Below are 23,551 nucleotides of genomic sequence, written 5' to 3' on the forward strand. Positions count from 1 at the left end.
GGAAGTAGCGAGAGCCATGAACTTAACACTGGAGTAGAGGATGGCTTCTGGGTCTCACATAAGTATCCCTGTGTAGGCCCTGTAGATCACAAGATTTCCTGCTTGCCTAGCGAGTAGCCCCCTTAATATTGAGTGATCTAGGGAAAGCATATTCATATTACAATCACTTTTAGGATAGAGCATTCATATATCCTAGGCTAAAAAAATAACTGAGACTAGGACCACACAGAAGACCGAGAAAGAGGAAAGAAGAGAAAATACATACTGTATAATTCTCTCCAATGAAGAGATTAATTTTAAAATGTACCTTAGTGAAAATTCCTTAAAATATATAACATTTGGTCCCTATTAACATATTATAACATATTCTTTAAAAGTGCTATAGTTCCTGGCTAATGATGTTTATCAGAATAAACAGTTCCAACTTTAACCTAACTAAATTATTTATTATTTGTTTTCTCATAGTCAGTTGTTTAGGTATGGGTGTGGTGTCGTGTTTACCAACACTAGGCAGAGTGGGGTTTGGGTCCCGTAAACTATAGAAGACAAAGTATTCGTCCTACCCCGAGTAAAGATTATAATCTAATTGGAGTAGCTGTGCATTTAGAGCTGAGTAGGACAAGAAATCATGGTAAAACATTACAGTGAGCAGATTACTACTCAACGGCCAAGGTGTGTAGTCCTCATTTTACTGACTGGCCAGTGAAAAGAAAGGAGAGATATATATGGACTTGAAGTAAACTGAGGCTGGGGTATACTTGAGGTGCCATTAGGATTTGGGCACAAAGGAGGAAGAAAGTGAGCATTCTCCATAGGATACCCAATGTATTAGTTTCCTGGGGCTGCTGCAACTATTCACTATGTGGTTTGGAAAAACAGAAATTTATTCTCTCAGCCTTCTGGAGGGTAGAGTGTAAATCCAGGCTCAGCCTGGCCGCATTACCTCTGGACCCCCAGGAAAGGTTCCTTCTTTTCCTCTTCTGTCTTCTAGTAGTTGCCAGCAATTTTTGGCTTGTGGCAGCATAATTCCATTCTCCACATTCATGTACACGTGGTTGTCTTCCTTCTGTGTCTGTATCTGTGTCCAAATCCCTGTCTGCTTATAAGAGTACCAGTCATCATATAGAGCCCAGTGTGACCTCATCTTAACTGGATTACATGTGCAAAGGCCCCATCTCCAAATACGGTTGCATTCCAGGTTCCGGGTGGACATGAATATTTAACCCAGAATGCACACAGTGAGTAATAGAATCATAAATTTTTCTCTGTTTTGTTTTTTGGCAAAACATTCTTTTAGTTTGGGCATGTGGAAACCTTTCACTAAGTTTCTCATTCTCCCTGGTGGAAAAAGTGGAGAAATGTGGTCTGGATGCTAATAGTATGTGGTGGATTAGATCTTGGTTGAATTATTGCTCCCAAAGGGAGACTGATATCAACCAGAAGAAGGTTTTTGTGGCATGCCACACATTTTTTTCATGACCCTGGGACTGTTCAAGTTTTTAGTCAGTGATGTGAAAAAGATAATAGATGTTATATATATCCCATTTGAGGGTAGCACACCATTGAATTTTTTCAAGTTTCATCCAAAGAAAGTTGTTTAAAAAGTAAGAAAAAAAAATGAAAAGGGTATTTAATAGAAATAAAGGTAACATTTGGCATGGTTCTAAAATCAAGTGTCCATTAGAGCATCAGAGAGCTATTGACTTAGTAACAATATGTATTTAAATAGTCAGTGGTAATCTCAGCATGAATGGCTCTTAAAAAAGAATATGTTAGCCAGAGGCCTCATTAATGGAATAAAGAAATCATCGTCTTCCTCTACTTTGGACTTTTCAGATTATACTGAATATAATTATATTCAGTGGATGTTACCAAATACTAATGAGATTTGTTGGATGTTTTGGAATGTATTCAAGAAAAAAATGGCTGTGAGGGTAAATGACTCAAGATGACATTACTTGAGGGATGGATGGAACTTGGAGTGTTGGCCTGAAGAACAATTGGAAAGAATCAGATGGAAAAACTGAGCTTTCTTCTAAATCCTCAAAGGTTATTTGTATGAGTGTTTATTTGAAAACACTCAACTTTAGCTTGTATTGCCCCAAGAGGCTAAATTTTGACAAATCAAAATCTATTTCTAGATTTATCTTTGATACCTTGTCACAGGACCTCTTTGCAGAGATCCATGGATTGCCTGAAAGATGGCGCATTGGAGGTGCTCAAAGCACAGACACATGGCCGTTGACAGAAAGTTGTCAGAGCAGCTCAGACAATTGACGGAAATTGTGCTATTTGGCTTCTGAGAGTCCTTATGCCTCTGACTTTTATGACTTCTTTTGAAAGAAAATACTATAAAACTCTGTGAGATCTGGATGAGGCATAATGATGTTCATTATATATTTTAACCTCCCTTTATAGTTCAAATCAATATGGCATTTAACAGAGAAAAGATGGTAAAGTCAAGATGATACAATCTTTGATCTCAACCTTGAAATCTACTTCAGATTGGCCTATAGATTTTGGAGAGGGAACATTTTGAAAGTTGGAGAGACATACTATTAAAAGGAACTACTGTGCCTTAGGACAAACTACTATTTCCTTGTTCAGAGAATTCTCAAGGTTGGAAGGGACCTAAAAGTTCACCTATTTCAATTTTCAGAGATATCTGGGTTTAGAATTTCTATCTTTGGGAGAGCATATATTCCCTGTGATCTATAAAGTACCATTCACCCTTTTTTATAATCTCCCATTTTTCTGATATGTTATAAATTTCCTTTAAATATTCTCAGTATAAAATAGATTATTTTCAATCAGTTTTGCCTCAGGCACGAGAGCACTGAATTTTTAAGCTAAAGTCGAAGAAAAAGAGGAACAAAAGCCTAAGGCAGAAATTCAATTTCTAATATGAATGACAGCTAACAAGCTGTTTAGGGAACATTCTTTCATTTATTCATTCATTGATCAACCAAAGACTTACCAAGCAATATTTGGTAGTAGGCAAGGGGAATGCAGAGTAGATCAGAAACCACCCTTGGGCTTACACTTTCAGCCTAGCAGGGAGAAATGTTACCCAGTATGGTAGGTGCTCTGTCATACACAGAGTGCATGGAAGTGTCAAAGCACATCACATCACAGGGGGAAGAAAAGCCATTAAGAACAGCCTCTGTCTTTGCTCATGTGTATACCATGTATAAGTCTATGTGAACAGAGCACCTATGTTATTTCATAGAAAGAAGAAAGATCGTTAAGAAGTACGAAGAGTAAAAGGCTAAAATACCTACAGAAATATGGGTCTTTCTCTTACCATTAGGCTTTTTTAAAGGATGGGAAATGCTTCAAAGAAAAGCTGCCCAAACATGCACTTTTAGGTGTAGTTCAATATGCAGCCTTTTGGACAAATGTTGAAGGAAACCAAATCAAGCACTTACATGAACTTCTTTTGCTTTAGATTTAACAAGTCTTTCCTCTTGACTGCTCAGGACACACAACTGTATTACTTGACAGGATTCCATACAGAATGGATTAGCAGAATTTGCGCTTGTTCTTCCTCCCAAGTCGATTAAATGCCTGAGTTTCCTGATGTTGGGATGGTTCGAAGGTTTGATTTGTGGCAAAGAGTTTCTGGAAGCTTAAAATGATGCCTTTCCCCTCTTCCCATAGAATAAATATCCAATTTCTTATGACGAAGAGACGAATAAATTCAACAGGAGAATGATAGTTGCTTTCACTTCAGAAGTAAATATAAAATACTATGGGAAGAATAAATCAAAAGTATATATTTTATGTATTATGGCTTAGGACATTGATCTGCTGGCCCATGTCTGCTTTATTCTGTTACTGTGTCATGTATGCCTGTTTATAATATGTTTAAGATATGCATCTGTTTTAGTCTGATGACTTTGCTCAGCAGTGCATTTAGAGCTGAGTAGGGCACGAGGCCCGTAAGTGTGGATAGGGTCATGGGAAGTCCTGTATGTGGAACCCTGTCTCAGCAGCCTGGACTGACGGGCTACTCTTCAGTCTACCGAGATGCGGGCCACAGAGAGAGGTGCAAGATGACACTGCCTTGAGACTGAATTTTCCTCTGTTTAAAGAAACAGATTTTGAGATTAAGTTGTTAATCAGATTAACTTTGGGTTAATTATTTACAGAAGACTGCTAATTGCCTGAGTTCAGGGACCTTGCCATTTATCTCTGAATTCTTATGTAGCTCCGTAAAAGCTGAAAATGGAATTTTCTCTTAAACATTGACCCTCTCTTGGATCTGTGTGATTTGATTTCGAGCCACCGATGGCTTGGTTGTGTGGAGGACAGTGAGTGGATGACAGATGGAGCTGGACATGTGTCATGCATGTTGACTCCTCATCAGGAAGCCATGAACTTCACCCACCACCCCCCACCTCCATGTAGAATCACCCACTCAGCTATACCAATGGCCCTTGCTTGGTTGGTTCCTTGTCTAACTGGTCTTCCACATTTCATGTTATTGGGATTATCCTTGCAATTCACCTGAAGGCCTTCCTTCGCGGACTGTACTCTTTTGCTCTCTTTCCTTGGTTCCTCTTCTTTCTCACCCAAATCAGTATATACATTTCCAGCTTGTGTTCTCTAACTTCTCTCTCATCCCTATTCCTCCTCACCCTTCACTTCTTGCTGGCCCTCCCTGTCCCCCCTTCCCTTCATTGCCCTTATCCCCTCCACCGATCCAGCTGTCACCTCCACACGCATGCCTTCCAGATGTGCACCTTTAATTTCCAAGTACTCTTCCAAGCTTGAGTTTCACCTTCTAATTAGGCATCTTCATCTCCAGGGCAATAGAAAGCCAGCATGTTCAGAACCAAGCTCGTCTTAGAAGGGTAGCAGACCATAGTGGTCAAGACTGTAGATTCTGGAGCCAGGTTGCCTCAGTCCACCTCTTTCCTGCCTCCCTTACTTAGTAGCTGGGCGATCTTGGTGTAAGTTGTTTTAACTCACTTTGCCTCAGTGTCTTTATTGTGAAAATAGATGTAATAAACCTACATACCTCTAACAGTTATGAGAACTGAATGAGTTATTACACGTGAAGAGCTTAGAGATGCCTGAAACGTAGTAAGAATGTAAGGTCATGTTAACTGTTTTCATCGTTTTACTATTTTTATTTTCTTTTAGCCTTAGAAAACTTCAGCTTCTGAAAGATTCTTTTCCTTAAGATCATATGTATTTGTGACATTGATCAATTTTCCAGTGACCCAACTTGAATTATAAGACTTACATTCTTCTCTCACTGTCAACCTTCTATAAATTATTAAGACTTTGAGATTTTTCTAATTATTATGTGTCTTGTTTCTCTGCCTTTTTCTCCTTCTGCTATAATCACAACATTAATTCTTCCTCTGTGAACCCACAGGAGAGCTACACGCTTTGTCTCCTGCAGCCATTCAGTCCTCACTCCCTCTCTTCAAAGGTCTGTCCTGCATTATCACAAGGCTAATTTCCCTGAAACACAAGCTGAATCATGCCATCTTCACCTGAAACCACCACCACCCTGCCACAACTACACACACCCTGGACACTGAATGGTATCTATCTAAATCCTTCAACCCAGTTGAAATGTCCTGTGCAACCTCTTTTTCACTTACTGCTCCTTGGTTGTTCCTCCAGGGAATCCATATTACAGCAATCTGCTCTAATTGCTATTCCCTAAAAGTACTTAACTTCCTTCTACCTCTGTGCTTCTGCTCACCTCCTTCCCTCTCCCTGAGCTATCCCCTGCTCACTCTCCCAGGACTTTCAAGATCCTGTCTTTCCTCTGGGACCAACTGGAATGACAACCCACCCTATTAAGCCTTCTTGGATCGCTCCAGTGAGAAGTGATCTCTTGCTGGAAGAACCAAAGAGCACTTTGCATTTACTCTTCCGAGGTACACTTATTTACTGCAGACAGAAAGGCTGAGTATTGTGTAGTGAGAAGGATTTGGAGTTTGACATTATAGGAACTGGGATTTTAGTTCAGGGTCTACCAAAGTGAGCCTCCATCTTCTCATTTATAAAATAGCAATAACAATAAGTATATCACAGACTTTTATGAGAATTAAATCAGATATATGTGAAAAGTGCTTTTAAAGCAGCATTTTAAAAAGTTTCATTTAAAACTAGTTGCTTTACATTGTCTTCTTCATATCTTTATATCCCCACCACACTTTACATAATGTCAGCTTTTCAGAATTGGTGTCAAATAAATTATTTGTGAACAAATCCATAAGATTCGACTTGTAAAGCATTCTTACCATGACTTTCTTCTTTTCAAAAATCCATCTCTCACAGTAATGGTGACCAAGTAGACTTGGAAGCCATTTCAAGACAGTGAAACATGAGAAAGTTAAATTACCTGATACTTTTACAACTTGCTTTCTTGAATAAGGAGAATGGCCTTTTAATAAATTATTTCCTTTCCTAAATAAATCACTCAGTCACAAGGAATGTTTAATGTCTTCATATAAAAGTAATAAAATGACCTATGAGATTATTTCTTGTTGTCATATGGCATCTATTCTGGCACCTTGAGATCCTAAAAGGCAAAGAATTAGTTAAGACTATTGTTCACGTGGAGAGCACAATCCATTGGAAATCATGATGAGTCGAGGTCATAGGAATCTGCTGAGGAGGGATCATTCAGAGAGCAGATAGATTCAAAGGAGCAACGGGACCACCTCCTGCCCCACTGTCAGGTCTTGGATTCAGAGGTGCTGGCAAGCTAGTGGTGGGGAAACCCTGACTCTGTTCTGCCCTAGTCAGTGGGAAGGCAAGGATCCAAGTGCAGGGAAGGGAACCACAGGACCCTGGCCAGTCACTAGAGATAGCGCCCACAGGGAGGCTTCTAATAATCTCCCAACTTTAGCCTGATGTCTCACATTTGTGATCTCACACTATCCTTTTAAAACCCCACTAGGGTAAGGAAGGCAAGGTTCGTCATCCCCCTGTTCGACAGGAAAGAGTGAGAAGGAGAATGGGTCTCCACTTCCCTCTTGTAGATAAAGAAGGTATTTTTAAGCAATACCCAGCGAAGTTTAACTAAAAAGAATCCTTCTAGTTGTGTCTTTAGGAGGTCTTTATAGTTTGGCAAAGTGTCTGGGCCCCTTACATCCTCGTGTTAGCACTTCCACTGTGCTTACAGTGCCCTGAAGTGCTGTGGGTACTTCTCTAGATCGTGTTACCAAAGCTTAAGGGCATTAGTCCTTCATTCTGTCTGATCTCTTTCCCCATGTGAAGAATGGGTCAAACTGCCCAAATCCTGGATACCTGTTAACTTTATTTAAAGACCTCAAGCAGGGGCGCCTGGGTGGCTCAGTGGGTTAAGCCCCTGCCTTTGGCTCAGGTCATGATCTCAGGGTCCTGGGATCGAGTCCCACATCGGGCTCTCTGCTCAGCAGGGAGCCTGTTTCCTCCTCTCTCTCTGCCTGCCTCTCTGCCTACTTGTGATCTCTCTCTGTCAAATAAATAAATAAAATCTTTAAAAAAAAATAAATTAAAAAAAAAATAAAGACCTCAAGCAGGTCAACCATAAGAATGGGGGCATTTGGGACAATGAAATAGACGAAAGAAAGAAAGAGAAAACACTGACCATTAAAAACAACAACACTATGTTAAACACTTATAATGAAATATAGTGTCACAAAATCCTATACTTGCCAAGTTTTCCTTGTGCTTGATTAATAACCCCATGTGCAATTAAGAGTAGCTAGTTACCCTAAGCTGGAGTACGGAATTGTCAGATACATATCAAACAAGTTTGCTGAAATCTTGACTTTTAGGTTCAAAAGACAGCTACCAAGATCAAAGAGAAGGTCATCAGGAGAATGCAGATAGCCTCAACAGGTCCCTATGCTCATTGCTTCCTGCAGTCCTCTCTCCAGCAGAGAAAACAGCTCTGTGGAGGAAGAACAAAGAGCAGGTTTGAAGGAGAGGCAGGTAATGCAGGGGCAAGCCAGGGTAGCGTTTGGTGGAAGCCAGCTTGAAGCTTAGGGATCAGAGTCGAATATGTGACTCTCCAGGGGTGTGGTCCAATAGGGACAGCAGCAGCCTTGGGACATATGCTCTGGGCTGTGCCTCACAGCGGAAATGGCATCTGGGTGATTCAGGCCCCAGAGGCTGCAGTCAGCTCAAAGGTCTCAGGGAGTTTCTGTGTGCAGAGTCCAGAATGGAGCTGGAGGAGAGAGAAGGCTCACGGGGAAGGAGGGCTGATCCCACGGAGGAGCTTCAGTCAGAATGAAGGAGGAGGGTTCCTGCCAGGGACGGGCAGAGCCTCAGTACTTCGCCATGCCCCCTCGGTGGAGGAGTTGTGGGATTCTGACGATCAGCCAGTGGTCATCACTGGAAGAGTACCGTTCTGCTCAAACCCAGATGAGAAGAGACCTACCGAGAGCGAAGGCCAGCATTGAACAGAGGGAGAGCAGGACCAAGCAAGTGGACTCACTGTCCCCCCATCTCCTGTAGGAGCTTATGAGGCTCACAGTGACCCAGCCAGGCAAACCAAGAGAGACAAGGGAGAACGTTTCAATGCTGAATGTGACCATCTTTGAACCTGAATCCCCGAGGGAGCTGGCTTGAGAAAACACTGGAGTAACTAGTTCAAGACTTGGTTTTTGGTTTTGCCATCAGGCAGGATAGGTAGGAAAAAAAAAAAAAAAAGCTACATCCTGGCAAATGTGTGTTTGGAAGTATGCGGGTCATGTAGCTTGAAAAGAAACTAACATCTAGTCTTTTACCATTGTCAGAAATGAAAGCTCAGAAATTTACATGCAGTTAATGGCAGGGACATTCTTGAATGGGAACTTTGTGGCTGCTTCTTTTTCCCAGATGGGAATGACTTTAAGCTTACAGACTTTGTCATGTGAGCAATTTCTGAGATGCCCTGACCCGACACAGTCCAGCTTCTCTGCTGCGCTGGCTGGGAATTGGCCCTTTAATGGAGGCCTGAGTTCGCACCAGAGAGGTGCCAAGTCTTCCCTTTCAACAGTTCAACAACTGCTGCCTATTGGGCACATGGGATATGCCCAACACTCCACTAGGGGCTAGTGGACTCAAGGTTAATGTGTGATTTCAGCACCAGACAGCTGGCCCACAGCCCAGTGGGACAAAAGCTCTGAAACTCAGTTATAAAGCAGCATAGTATGAAACCCACACTCGACGGTGGCAGCAGGATGGGGCTTTGGAAGCTTTGTGGTGGAGGTGATTGTACAATTTCTGTACTGATGAGAATGGAAGGAAGGGTATAGAAGGGGAGAGGGAAAGGAAAAGAAAGAGGGGAAGAAAGGGAGGAAGACAGGGAGAAAGGAAGAAAGAGAGAGGGATAGGGTGGGGGGAGAGAGAGGCAGAGACAGGGGAGGAGGGAATAAAGAGAGAGAGAGAAAGAGAGAGACGGTTTTCATGTTATTTCTGTTCAGCAAAAGCCTCAGAAAGCCCAGGTACACCTGCAGTCAGTTCTGTGCAGAGAACTAGCAGAGACCCATCCTACAGATCAATTTTTACTTGGTTTCTACAGCATTTGGACTTTTCTCTAAATTATGTCTAAAAACACTGAAAAGTCAGAGTGCCCATTCTCAATGTTTTCTTTCATGAACTGTTGGATGTGATGCTGTGGTCTAGCCCCCTCCTCTTCATAGTTAGCTGAGTTATTTCCCTGATAGTCTCCTTTGACTGAGCAGCTCACCCCTGGCCCATTGCTCTGATGGCGAAGATGCTTTTGCCATGCCATTCTGTGCCCAGCAAGGTTTGGCCTGTGACACTGTTGAGAGGCAACTTCCTTCAGTCTGACTCAGGAATATGAATACAGCTCGTACTTTTCCTTCTCCACTCATTACACACTCTACCTATTGTGTGCAGCCTCTGTGCCAGAATGCTGGGGGACAGCGTTTAGTACCAAAGGTACTCCATGCCCCAAAGATACTTGTAAAGTTGGACTGAGAGACAAGACATACACCCAGAACATGGAGCTAATGCTCAAGGCTGAAAGAATTTGGGACCAGATGACAGTGATGCAGACCACAGAACTAGTGATGGTCTTTGCTCCGGTGCTGACCTGTGCTTTGTAAGATGTTAGCAGCATTCCTGTCTTCTACCCACTACATGCCAGTCCACACCCCTGTTGTAACAACCAAAATTGTCTCTAAACATTTCCAGTGTCCCCTTCAGGCTCAATCATCCCCAGTTACGAAACACTGATGCAGACCTGAAGGACATTAGGGGTCAAAGTGTGATTTGCCATTGTTACAGGGACACCGGGTCTCAGCAATGACTGAAAGATGAGGGAGGTTTTGATAGGTACGAAGGAGCGCTGGAAGACTTTCCAGGGGGGGATTCTCCTTGTCATTGTCCCCTACCTTTTACGACTGGTATTGCTCTGTCTAGAGTCAGTCATTCAGATCAGTTACTGCAGCTCTATTTTATTTCCCCTCTACCTCCTTGCCTTCCTTCCTACCTTATTCATGTACTTACCCCTTCACAGAACACCACATAGTTGCCTTTGTGTGAATGTCTCTGACAAGGACTCAGGTTTCATTTGGCCTCTCCTGCAGAGAGCTGTCTGGTAATCTGCCTTCCTCCACACTTGGCTTAGGTTTTCCTATGAAACCACACTTCATCTCTTTCTTCAGTAGATCTTTCTTGTTATTACATTCTGTTCCATTCTGAAAGCAGTGTGGCACAGTTATCCATGTTTCCCTGATTCATACTTGGGGGTAAGAAAAACAATGATACCAGGTAAAGTTTTTATGACAGAGAGACTCAGAGAATAAGACTGATGCAAAGACTCTTAAATATATAAATAAAAATTTTGAACATGGTATTAATTTTCCCTGAAATGTCATGGGAAATGCCTAAAGCAACTGGCATATCCTGAAATTACAGTTAAAAAGCCTGATGTGGGAGAAGGGGAGGGAGTGAAGCCAGTAGCATCAAAACTGCGGAATGGTCATTGGCAGATGAGGTCTGTTAAAATTTCAATATGGGATGGGTTACAAAGTTACTTATTATCTTTGTTCATTGTTCATTTTTTTTTAAAAGATTTTTATTTATTTATTGAGAGAGAGGTAGTGAGAGAGAGCATGAGCGAGGAGAAATCAAAGGGAGAAGCAGACTCCCCATGGAGCTGGGAGCCTGATGTGGGACTCGATCCCAGGACTCCGGGATCATGACCTGAGCCGAAGGCAGTCATCCAACCAACTGAGCCACCCAGGCGTCCCAGTTCATTGTTCATTTTGATGGTGAGCTTACTCTGTACCTCCCTTGGAATCCCCAAATTATTTTGCAAACTGCAAATTCACCAATGTGCAACTGTAGGGACAAATTGTGTCTGGCCTTTTTCTATTTACCTTAATTAATTTTTTTAAAGATTTCATTTATTTATTTGACAGAGATCACAAGTAGACAGAGAGGAGGAAGCAGGCTCCCCACTGAGCAGAAAGCCTAATGTGGGGCTCAATCTCAGGACCCTGTGTTCATGACCTGAACCGAAGGCAGAGGTTTTAACCCACTGAGCCAACCAGGTGCCCCTACCTTAATTAATTTTTACGTGCATTTTTTAAAATGTCTATTCATGTCTTCTGCCCATTATCTGTATTATTGTTTTTCAGGTGTTGAGTTGTATCAGTTCTTTATATATGGGATATTAACCCCTTGTCAGATATGTCATTTCAAATACCTTCTCTTTTTCAGTAGGTTGTTTTTCAGTTTTATTGATGGTTTCCTTCTTTTGCAGAAGGTTTTTATTTTGATTAAAACCAATAGGTTATTTTGCTTTTGCTTCCCTTGCCTCAAGAGACATATCAAGAAAGATATTGTTATGGCCAGTGTCAGGGAAATTACTGCTTGTGTTCTCTTCTAGGCCTTTATGGTTTTAGGTCTCATATTTAGGACCTTAATCCATTTTGAGGTTTGTTTTTTTTTTTCCCCTTCCAAGTTTTTGGTATAAATTCTAGGTTAACATACAGTATTTTGAGTTCATTTTGTGTATGGTAAAAGAAAGTAACCCAACTTCAATTCTATTCTTTTGCATGTTGCTGTCCAGCTTTCCCAACACCATTTGTTAAAGAATCTATCTTTCCCATTGCATATTCTTACCTCCTTTGTCAAAGATGAATCATATAATTGTGGGTTTGTTTCTGGGTTTTCTATTCTGTCCTATTCATCTTTGTGCTTATTTTTGCTCTAGTACCATACTGTTTTGATTACAAAAGCTTTGTAACTTTAAGTCTGGAATTCTAATGCCTCTAGTTTTGTTTTTCTTTTTCAAGATTGCTTTGGTTATTCTGTGTCTTTTGTAGTTCCATACATGTTTTAAAATTGTTTTGATTCTGTGAAAAAAGATGTTGGTATTTTGATAGGGATTGCATTAAATATATAGATTGCTGTGAGTAGCATGAACATTTTAACAATATTTGTTCTTCCAATCCATGAGGATGGAATATCTTTCCATTTCTTTGTGTCATCTTAAATTTCTTTCATCAGTGCTTTATAGTTTTCAGAGTATAGTTCTTTTACCTCTTGGTTAAGTTTATTCTTAGGAATTTTATTATTTTGATGTAATTATAATTGGGATTATTTTCTTAATTTCTCTTTCTGCTGCTTTGTTATTAAGTATATGATACAATATATTTCTGTACATTGATTTTATATCATCCAGAATTCATTTATTAGTCTAGTAGTTTTCTGGTGGAGTCTTTAGGGTATTCTCTATATAGTATCATGCCATCTGCAAATAATGAAAGTTTTATTTCCTCCTTAGCAATTTGGAAGCCTTCTCTTCCTTCCTTCCTTCCTCCTTCTCTCCTCCTTTCCTTTCTTTTCTTTTCCTTCCCTTTCTCCTTTCTCTTTTTCTCTTTCTTTCTCTCTCCCTTTCTCTCTCTCTCTCTCTTTCTTATTGATGTGGCCAGGACTTTCACTATTGTGTTGAATAAAAGTGGTAAGAATTGACATCTTTGTCTTATTCCTAATCTTAGGTGGAAAGCCCTCAGTTTTTCACCATTGAGTATGACATTCAATGTTATTTTTCCATATGTGGCTTTTATTGTGTTGAATAACCTACACTGTTGAAGGTTTTTAATCATGAATGGATGTTGTACTTCATCAAATGCTTTTTCTACATTTATTGAAGTGATCATATGTTTTTTAATCCTTTCTCTTGTTGATGTGATGTATCATGTTAATTGATTTGTAAATATTGAACCACACTTGCATCCCAGGAATAAATCCATTTTATTGTGGTAAATGATATTTTTATTAGATTTATTTATTTACTTATTTGAGAGAGAGAGAGAGAGAGAGAGAGCAAGTGCACATGAGAAGGGGAAGGAGAAGAGAAAGAGAGAGAATCTGAAGTAGACTCCACACTAAGTGTGGAGCCCAAATGGGTCTTGATCTCATGACTCTGTGATCATGATCTGAGCTGAAATCAAGAGTCAGACACTTAACCTAATGAGCTACCCAGGTACCCCAAGAATGGCTTTTTTAATGGATTTTGGGATTTGGTTAGCTAATATTTTGTTGAGAAGTTTTGCATGTATGTCCATCAGAGATACTGGTATGTAGTCTTCTTTAACCTGTCTTTGGTATCTTTTATCTCTTTTTGGTGTCTTTATCTTTTCTTTCTTTTTTTTTTTTTTTTTCTTAATTAGGGTGATACTGGTCTCATATAATGAATTTGGAAGCTTCTCTTCCTCTTCTATTTTGTGGAACAATTTGGGAAGAATAGGTATTAACTCTTCTTAAAAGTTTGGCAGAGTTCATCTGTGAAGCCATCTGGTCCTAGACTTCCCTTTGTTGGGAGCTTTTGATTATTGATTAAATTTCCCTGATGACAATTGGTCTGTTCAAATTTCCTATTTCTTCCTGATTCAGTTTGGGGGAGGTTATATATTTCTTGAAATTGACCTATTTCTTCTAAGTTGTCCAGTTTGTTGGCATATAATTTTTCATAATATTCTCTTACAGTTCTTTGTATTTCTATGGTGTTGGTTGTTATTTTTCCTCTTTCATTTCTAATTTTGCTTATTTGAGTCCTCAAATAAGAACAAGAATGAATATGTGTGTGTGTGTGTGTGTATACATGTATATATACATATACATCCAGAACTATACCTAGAACTATACATCCAGAGTTTTAAAAGACCTTTAAAGCTGACCAGGTTCATTTGTATGTCTTGAGTGGGCTCATTCTTAGTAATACTAATGCCACTCGTTTGGGTCAGTCACTCACTCATAAGGGATATAAACCATTCACTCATTTAAACCTCACAGTCTGCAGGGGTAGATATCATTAGTATCCTTATTTCACAGGTGAAGAAACTGAGGTACAGAGATGTTAAACATTTAACCCCAGATCCCATGGCTGGAGGTGTAGAATTGGGCTTGAATTTAGTCCATCTTGTTCTAGAGCCCATGCTCATGAGTACCATATTCCATTCTGTCTCACACACTTTAAAACCTTTCTTAGGTCAGTGTTTCTGTTCACTAAGGGAATGTGTATGGATTAAGCTCTTACTACATGCCAGGCACTGTGCCAATGATACACACTATTATCACAGTGTTGTACATTATTATACCCATTTTATAATTAGCAATAATCACGCCTCGGATAAACATCATTGGCTACGATACTGCCACAGCGCAAAGCTTTTTATACCCATTTTATAAATGATGAATCACTCTGGCTCACCTCTATGTCAAGGGTCAGAGCTCGAAGGAAATTCTAGATTTTGTCTTCAAACTTGTACCACCTCCTTCCCTCACTCTCCACCTGCACACACCAGCTTTATTTAGAGAAGTACTAATTAAACCTCTATAGTGTGTTTCGTACTGCGTAGACCTTGAAGAATAGAGGAGCTGGTCAGTTCATCCTGGAAGCACTTATACCATCAATCTGTAAGCAATACACGAAGAGAGATATGAGATAATTAGCAAAAAATGACAAGTTCTGCTGTGGTAAAATGCCAGTGTTTAAGACATAGAATAAAAATATCCCCAGAAATGCTTTAGAAGAGTTTTAGAGAGATTATAATTATAGGAACTGTGTTCTTGGACAGTCCCACTTTTGAAATATTTGGCCTAATTCTGTTAGTTTCCTTGTCAGTCTTAACAGTTGTGGTGCCTGGGAACGGGGGAGGTAGGCTGCAGTGAGCTCTTGACAGGTGTGTACTGAGTCAACAATGACAAAATCATAGTGTTTTTGGTTAATAGGCAGAAGAGGCAGGTTATTGTTATGACTAGGTTATTGTTTATAGCATTTGTACTTTTATTTTCTGCACAAGTGATGCTCAGTACCACATAGCTTTCCACTCAGTCCTTGAATTGGTCAAGAACAGTGGCCTGCTCCAGAATCAAAATAGGTCTTTACTTCTACATATGCTTATCCCTTTAAGTTTTGTATTTGGCACCACTGCCCCATCTTTTTCTAGCTTTGTTAATCTTATTTTCAGCCCCTGAAAAGAGCAATATATCCCAAGTACAATCATTAATTGAATATGATTCAATCTGGACTCATCTTTCATAAGAAACCGAAGAAGGAAATTCAATTAGAGTCACCTTTTCCATTTCAATAGATCAAGTCATCCCCTTTCACAGTTAAAATTATGAAAGTTTATCTTCTTAGTGGAAGGTTTTAGGAAAATTTGGATTCCTGTCAAATATTTAGTGTTATATCCCAGGATCGAGAGTAATCCAGCCTTTTAGCAGCTTGCCCTGAATTTCTGCCGATGCAATCTCTCTTTTGGAAGCTTTGGAATAAAAGGCATTCTGTACTCTGCCGTGACTCAAAGTATTCAGCAGAAATGGTAACAAGATCAAACAATTTTAGGACAAGTTATCGTGCCTTCTGGTCATGAAAGTGCAGACACCTCAATCTCATTCCCATAGCTCAGTGTTGATCTACTTGCTCTTCAGAGAAAATTGAAATTATTGAAACCAGGTTTTAAGTTTGTGTGAGTATTTTGAGGTTGATCTAAAATTACAAATTAGTAGCAGTAGTAAAAAACAAAATGTGATAGAATAAAATACAACCTAATTACTTGATTGGTTAAATTAGGTCAAATACCTCTAGAGAATAATATTTTTACTCTTATTTTCAGAGTTAACATTTACAGAATCTATTTTAGGGTCTAGATGTTCTAAGTGCCTTACTTTTCTCAAACCTTTATTTATTTGACTCCAAAGGCATGGACTACAGCCCCTAGACTGTAACCCCAAATTATACTGCTTTTGTAACCCTAGTTGATAGGCCCATTTTGCCAGGAATAAAAGATCTATAATATTTTATCCAAAGTTATCTGCAAATCTGTATTGGGAATTACAGTTATATGTAAATAACTGGAATTATTTTGTCCCCCCAAGCTTTATTTTACAGTCTGATGGTATGATGTGTTACAAGTATAATCATAAAAGAGTTTATTTATGCAAAGCTTTCTATGTATTTTCAATGAGTTCTGCCTCAAAGCACTGTTCAAACAGAAACCCTAGTGTCCCCTGGTATTCCAGCTAAAAAGGTAAATATTTGTAATAGGCATACTGTAGCCATATTCTCAACATTGGCAAGAGCATTCATTTCTTTTCATGCCATGCTGCCAGAAGCTGGCACCCACCAACACCTGTGGCTCACATTGAAATGTGAGTCCTAGGTTGGTGTTTTCTTTTCCACTGAAGGGTTCTAGTGAACAGGAGAGAGGCATGGACTTCAGGCTCTGAATTGCAGAATAAAGAAATAACACTGGATCCATTAGCAACTCAAATTACAGAGATCCCAAGGGAGAACTAAGTTGGACTCTCCACAGTCACAACATTCTAGAACAGTGCTTTCACCAAGTTTTTTTTTTTTAAGATTTTATTTATTTATTTAAGAGAGAGAGAGAGGGAACACAAGCAGGGGGAATGGAGAGGGAGAAGCAGACTTTCCAGGGGAGCAGGGAGCCTGATGCGGGGCTCGATCCCAGCATCCAGGGATCATGAACTGGGCCCAGGCAGACGCTTAACGACTGAGCCACCCAGGTGCTCCTCACCAAGTATTTTAAAATGCAGGCAAATTCCCTTCTTCAAATGAATATTATTGTTAACTTCAGCAAGGAAAAGACATAAAGTAGTATGGGGCTCCTATTCATTCAGTGCTTTCTCTGTGACAGGCACCAGGTAAACTCCTTGCTTGGTTTTCCTTATGTGAGTCAACAAACGACTGCATGAGGTAGGCATGTCATCATCCTCCATTATAAGAGAGAGTTTACCTAACTTGCGGAAGTCACGGAAGTCACGCCTCCTCTCAGGGGAAGCACAGAGCTCAAATGCAGATACACTAGATCTTCGCCAAAAGGCCGAGAAGCGATTCAAATGCAAATAGACTAACCCCAGAGCCCAAGTCTTCGGCCACAAAAAGCAGACCTGCTCTTGTGAGAACAGACATGGGGTGGGGTCATCCCCAGGAATCCTCTATACTTTTGTCCTCACCCACGTGTTAGCATGTGGAACTTCTCCAGCAACCCGAGAGAGCACACTCAAGTTTGATAAGTGATATGAAGCTGAGAGAGAAGACCTATGTTTAATCTCCAAAATCATATTTTTAAGGAGTGGGTATGTGATGATTTGTTTTGTTGAGTTTCTTTTTTTACTCAGATGTTTTCTTTTTTTCCAGCTTCATTGAGACATGATTGACAAAAAAAAAAATGTATATATTTGTGGTATGCTACCGTGGTGTGCTACATCAAAACATGATGTTTTCTTTTCCTTTTTTTAAAATAATTTTATATTTTTTATTAATATATAATATATTAATAGCCCCAGGGGTACAGGTCTGTGAATCGCCAGATTTACACACTTCACAGCACTCACCATAGCACATACCTTCCCCAACGTCTGTCCATAACCCAACCACCCTCCACCCTTTCCCAACCTGCCTCCCCCTGGCAACTTTCAGGTTTTTTGTTTATTTGTTTTTAATTTGATGGGGAGAGAGAGAGAGAGATCACAAGTAGGCAGAGAGGCAGGCAGAGGGGGAAGGGGAAGCAGGCTTTCTGCTTAGCAGAGAACCCAATTCGGGGCTCAATCCCAGCACCCTGAGATCATGATCGGAGCCAAAGGCAGAGGCTTAACCCACTGAGCCACTCAGGCACGCCCCTTAGTTTGTTTTGTGAGATTAAGAGTCTCTTATGGTTTGTCTCTCTCCTGATCCCATCTGGTTTCATTTATTCTTTTCCTACCCTATGTTGCTTCTCAACTTCCTCATATCAGGGAGATCATATGATAATTGTCTTTCTCTGATTGACTTATTTCGCTAAGATAACATGGTGTTTTGATGTACAAATATGTTGTGAATGATTACCACAATCAAGTTAATTTAAATATCGCTTCATGTAGTTATTTGTGGGCATGTGTACAATAAGAACATTTAATATTTACTCTTTTAGCAAAAATTCAAGTATACAATGCATTATTATTACCTGTAGTCACCAAGCATATGGTAGAGCTCCAGAAATTATTCATTTTTCATAACTTAAACTTTATATCAACATGTCTAAATTTCTGTCCATCTTCCAGCCCAACCCCCCCGCACGCCCACCAGTACTTGGATGCCACCATCCTACTCTCTGCTTCTGTGAGTTTGAGAATGTCAGGACTTAAGTAGGAAGACTAGGGCAAGTTCAGGAATTTGGGTTTCATTTTCTAAATGAACATTCTAGAAAGAGCAGCCTGGTGCTTCTCCAGGGTGTGGCTGTAGGGGAGACAAAGCTAGAGACAGAGAGATGAGCAGGATGAGTTATTCTCAAGTCTGACTGCACAAAGTGATGTGAGAAGCTTTAAAAAAAATACCATTACTTGGGCCCCAATTCATCTCGAGTAAACCACATCCCTTGGGGGTGGATCCAGGCCCTGGTCATGTTTTCAATTTTCCCTGTGAGTCTAATATGCAGCCAACACTAAGAATCCCTGAGCTGGAAGAATGTCAGTTGAAATACAGGAAAGAGTGGATGACAGTTTGGAGTGTACAATGGTAATTGGGGTGCAGAGGGTGGATTTCAAAAATAATTGGAAGGTAAACATAAATATAGCAAGAATCGAGAGTCATGTCTGGGAGGGTGCTGGAAGAGAGATGAGCTGTCAAGAAAGGTTCCCTCCTTGGAGGCCTGGGTAGGTGGCAAGGCCTGAAACCAAAATAACTAATTCATAGAGTAGCTATTTTACCTGGGAGGATGAAAAGTTAGACTTCGGCGGTGCAGGATACCAGGTGTCGCAAGGACAACCAAAGAAAGGGTGCGTAATCACCAAAGTGGGGGATGAAAGAGAAACCCCAATGTGTAAGTAGCAGGTGAGAGAAGAGGACACCATGAAGTAGCCAGAAAAACAAAGGGGATGTCCAAGGGACTCATGTAGCCTTCACTGTCCGATATGATAACTGTAGCCACATACTCATGTTTAAAATAGAATCCATTCTTTGGCTGATTTGATAAGTGGGGAAGTCCCTGACTCTTTCTACTAAACTCTTTGGAGGCCTGTAACTTCTCTAACTTTATTGTATTTGTTCATTTAATCATTCACTCATTGCCTCAGTCATATACTTACCCAGCCTCTTACTCCTTTTCTGTCCAAGGAGGAAGCTGGTGATGCCACACCCAGAATATGGTGAGTGCTGTAGAGGCTGGCCCTCTTCCAACTTGGTAAAGCTGGTCTGTCTTTGTTTTCAGCTATGGGAGCTGTGTGTCTAGTCATCTCATTATCTTGCGGTACCTATTAAAAACATTTCTCTCTCTTACTCTAGACACAGGAACTGCATTTCAGTAATGAGTGATAGGACTTGCTGAATACATGGATTTAAAAAAAAAATGTAAAACGCTCTGGGATTTTCCAGGATAAGAAGTCATTACAGATGTTGTGTTATTTCAGATGTCTTGGAGATTAAATAGGCCTAAACCAGCTCCTGAGCATTTTATTAGTGAATCTGTGTCATTTGAAAATCGTTCCCTGAAACTTTCCCACCCACTCTCTAACCCCCACTTGAATAAAGGAGTAATTAGGGATGAGCTCAGAATCTCCACTTGGCCTTGACCTATTCCAGATGGTGTAACAGTCACGGCCTTATCAGTAAAGAGTAGAAAGGCAGGCCGGGGCTATGCCAAGAAAATAATACTTGCATTAAAAGAAAGTCATTCGGATTTGCATTAAAACCCTTACTTGTCTCTTATTTAATATTGTTCATTGCTCTCTCATTATTCACTTTGCTGATGCATAGAAGCACACGTACTCTGCGCTCTGGAATTGTTTCTGAAAACAGTCTGTCAGTCCTGTACTGAATTGTCATGCTTTGATGGTACAAGGAAACATCTTCCTTTAAAGAAATTCTAATAGAAAATCCTTTATAGTCAGCTGTTCATTCAGCAATTGTTTATTGATCACCTACTATGTGCCGCAATAATGTAATGTATTAGAAAACACAGTTATATAAACTCTACTCTTAAGAGATTCGTAATCTCATATTGGAAAATATATGGCTCTGCTGGTCATTGATTTGAAGGGTTTTTACCTTTTTAACCTACTTCCTCTTCACAACAACGCTGTGAGATAGTGTCATTATCAACCTCATTTTGCAGATGAGGAAACTGAGGAATATAGAATTAAATGGCACATCCCCCGTTATACAGTTAAGAAAGGCAGAACTGGGATTGTACTGGGGCTGCCTGTCTCCAGTCTATGCTCTTCACCACTGTACTTCCTTTCCCTTGCTCAACTGTGATCTCTGGTGGGAGACAAAAAGGAACCACCTTTGAAATTATTTGTAGAATGTGGTTAGAGTTTATCTGTGGTTGACATTTAGCTCTCTCTATATAAATTATTCTTAAAAAGGAGCGCTTTTAACATAAATGCTCTTTCTCTTCTTATCAAGCATTGTCCAGCCAAATAGAAACAATGGAAGAGGTAAACATTTAGCTTTACCGTGCATACCTTGGGTTATCTTTGAGAATTTTTGACCTCTGAAATCTAAAATAGTTTTATAGGTATTCTTGGAATCTTTCATTCCAAGTGTTTAAGCAATGGGTGTCTGGAACGATGACCGATTGCTTTGTTTTAGAAGCCTTAGGTAAATATTTATACACGAGTAGTGACCTTTGCGACGCTCCACAAACCAGATTCCACTTCGGTCCCCGTTACCAGTTTTCCCAGTTGCCTTCACATTCATAAATGCGCCTAGTACCCAAACCAAATGTCCTCAGGAACACAAAGAAGGTAAGTAGAGCAGTAGCCCCAAAATTTCCAGAACAATTTTATTAAGACTTGGGTTTCTGGGAAAGTTTTATTTTATCACTCAGCTATTATCTTGAATCTGTCATGCACTCAAAGTTTGACCTTAATTCAGCTCTCTACCTTCTGGGCTATCACTGTTTTGTAGAGTACTTTTTCTACCCAGATAGGTAACAGGATTTGGTGACAGCTTTCAATTATATTACCACTGAAACTTTTAGAGGTATAGGATTTCTTTGTGTAGGCTGGTCCTTGACTATGACTTACTTAGGCTAGTACATATTGGCCCATAAAACTGGCCTGACTCTGTAAAATAACTCCCTAATTCTTCCAGAGTGAAAACCTCTAATGGTGTTTATCAACACACATGGAAATAATCTAGATGACCATCATGAGGGACCCAAGAGAGGACCCCGAGGGACTCCTGGTCTATTGAATAAGGCCATATAGTAATGAGATCCCTGCCCAGTAGAAGTATCACCTAAACTCCAGCTTTCTAAAGTCCTATTGTATTCTTGAGAAAGAGTATTTGAAGCAAAAGGAATGAAATTGTCAGAGAAGTTATGGTGCAAAAGTGTCTTTAAGTATCAGAAAGACTCCCACACATAGAGGAACAGCCTTGACCCCATCATTCCGTGGCAAATGCACAAAAGAGAAAATACAATTACTTAAATAAAGAAAAATACTCAATTTGCCAAATTAATGACATTCAAAATTATAGTAGAATATTGGATAGCATTCCAGTTTTCCCTTACCTACTATTAAAAAAAAAAAATTAATGGCCAGTCTTCATGAGCCAGTGGTAAAATCTGTTCTTCTATGTTTCACTTGTGATATGATTCCTCCATAAATAATTTGGCACTATATATCAAGAACCATAAAAATGTTCTGATTTTTTGACCCACCAATTCTCCTTTTGGGAACCCAAAATATGAAGAAACCCCACAAATAAAGATATTCATCACAACAATGTTTAAAATACTATAATGTAGGAAGATACTTAAATGCCTAGTAATGAAGAATGGTTACAGAAATTATGCCCATTTTGTAGGTGCATTAAGTAGAGATACTCTTCTTCTAGGATCTAGTCAACATAAATATTTATTGCCTTTTGTGTGCCAGGCACTGTTCCAGATCCTGACACTACGGTGATGAGCAGAATGATACCATCTGCTCCCGAGCCCATGAAGCTTAGAGTATGGTAGGGGAGTTAGATGTTAATGAAAATAATATGCCACGTTCATGGCCGGATATTTGGGAAGGCCAGTTTGATTGTTTGAAGATTTGCCCTCAGCATGCTCCTTGACAGACTTGGGTCTGAAGCTGAGTCAGTCAGTGTGCAAGATGAATAACCTTAATGTTGTGTTTCTCTGGGGCTTAAGAGCGTAGATAGGTAATGGGAACATTTGACAGCACGGAGGGAAGGAGGTGTGGCGCTCTCAAGGCACTCAAGCCATCAGTGCTGTTAGGAGCTCTGCCATCTGACATTTTCCAGCTCAGCTGAGTTTTCTGTTGACCTGCCTAAATGTCTAGGATAACAGCATTTCTGTTTCTCTCGCGTATTTTTTTTTTTATTATTCTATGTACTGGAAACAGGCTATGAATAATTAAAGAGCAATTTTTATTGTATCTTATGAAACTATAATGATGCTTAGTTTGTTGCATGATATAGATAATGTGATAGGATTAGTCCTGCAGTTTTGCTGCAAACAGCCCTGTTCCCTTTTCAAAGTTTAATGAGTTCTTGCTGTGACAAAGGACAACAGTAGACGCTTAAAGAAAATTCACTTTTCAACCTAATTTGCAGACACCGAAGCAAAGGCTAAGGAATGACATAACAATAGATTCCGTGATTTGGATATTTATTGGATCCTAGTGTGTTGGGGTTCCCTCGGAGGGGTGGAGGTGACCGGACCAGCCGGAGGCCCCTTCCTGGGGCTGAGCGGGATGGCGAGTGTCGCGAACCCGGACGCACCAACGGACGACACCAGGCTCGGGGGATCTGTCGAAGCAGGATCTCACTTTATTGAGCGGGGTTGCAGCTTATATTGGGTAGGGGATGGGAAATGAGGTCAGCGGGGAGAGAGCCTATGGGGTTTGGTTATGTAGTCAGTAACTGGGTAGGGTGTGTTGGGCGAGAGGAGGAAATATCAGAGATATGCGGAACCGAAACCGCCACGTAGGCACCAATACTGCCATGGTGGCGCCTTTTCTAGCTGGAAGAGAAGGCAGGCCAGCGCCATCTTTGCTGTACCCAACATTTCCCCCTTTTGTTTTTGTAGGCATGACTTCTGTCTTAGGTTGCCAG

The 23,551-nt window shown here is 40.3% G+C and overlaps 1 protein-coding gene and 1 pseudogene across 3 annotated transcripts in view; one reads left to right on the plus strand and one right to left on the minus strand.

The window, feature by feature from the left end:
- The window catches only part of NCKAP5 (NCK associated protein 5), a 949,833-nt gene that overhangs the window by 191,720 nt on the left and 734,562 nt on the right, over positions 1 to 23,551 (plus strand). The gene's annotated exons all lie outside the window — the stretch shown is intronic.
- Positions 14,471 to 14,648, minus strand: LOC132014677 (U4 spliceosomal RNA; annotated as a pseudogene).

This window comes from Mustela nigripes, chromosome 3 (assembly GCF_022355385.1).
Source record: "Mustela nigripes isolate SB6536 chromosome 3, MUSNIG.SB6536, whole genome shotgun sequence".
Taxonomy (NCBI): Eukaryota; Metazoa; Chordata; class Mammalia; order Carnivora; family Mustelidae; genus Mustela; species Mustela nigripes.